This window comes from Tarenaya hassleriana, unplaced genomic scaffold (assembly GCF_000463585.1).
Source record: "Tarenaya hassleriana unplaced genomic scaffold, ASM46358v1 Cleome6497, whole genome shotgun sequence".
NCBI classification, from domain to species: Eukaryota; Viridiplantae; Streptophyta; class Magnoliopsida; order Brassicales; family Cleomaceae; genus Tarenaya; species Tarenaya hassleriana.
Window position 1 is genome coordinate 1 of NW_010969030.1, and position 400 is coordinate 400.

General features: G+C 41.2%; 1 long non-coding RNA gene across 1 annotated transcript; it reads right to left on the reverse strand.

Annotated features, from left to right (window-relative positions):
• On the reverse strand, positions 1-400 carry LOC104800079. Its single transcript, XR_769677.1, has 3 exons — positions 369-400; positions 110-260; positions 1-25 (listed from the first exon to the last, which is right to left on the reverse strand). It is a non-coding gene; the product is annotated as an uncharacterized LOC104800079 (long non-coding RNA).

Below are 400 nucleotides of genomic sequence, written 5' to 3' on the forward strand. Positions count from 1 at the left end.
GTGCCACTCCATTCAACAAGTGCTCCTAACAAGGTAGACACAGAAGATGAGTTAATTGACCGCGAAAAATTATCGATACAAATCAATTAAGATGGTGTTGCATCAGCACCCCAGGGTGGTTGGCAGTAGCTATTCCAGCAACATGAGTACCATGAAAATGACTATCTGTTACAATGCTTAGTGTGTTTCCCTCATCGTACACGTTGGCAACAAAGGAGCAAGCATCTAATCGGCTAAACATACCATACTTCCGCTCAATTCTGCAGCAAATAAGTGATTAGAGATGAGAAGAATTCGGTGAACAAAGATTCTACTACATGTAAAAGTCTGGACCTTTGAAAAAGAAACCATTGTTACAGAACACATACCGGTAGTTAGTCAGTGGGGTGAAATCTGCTAG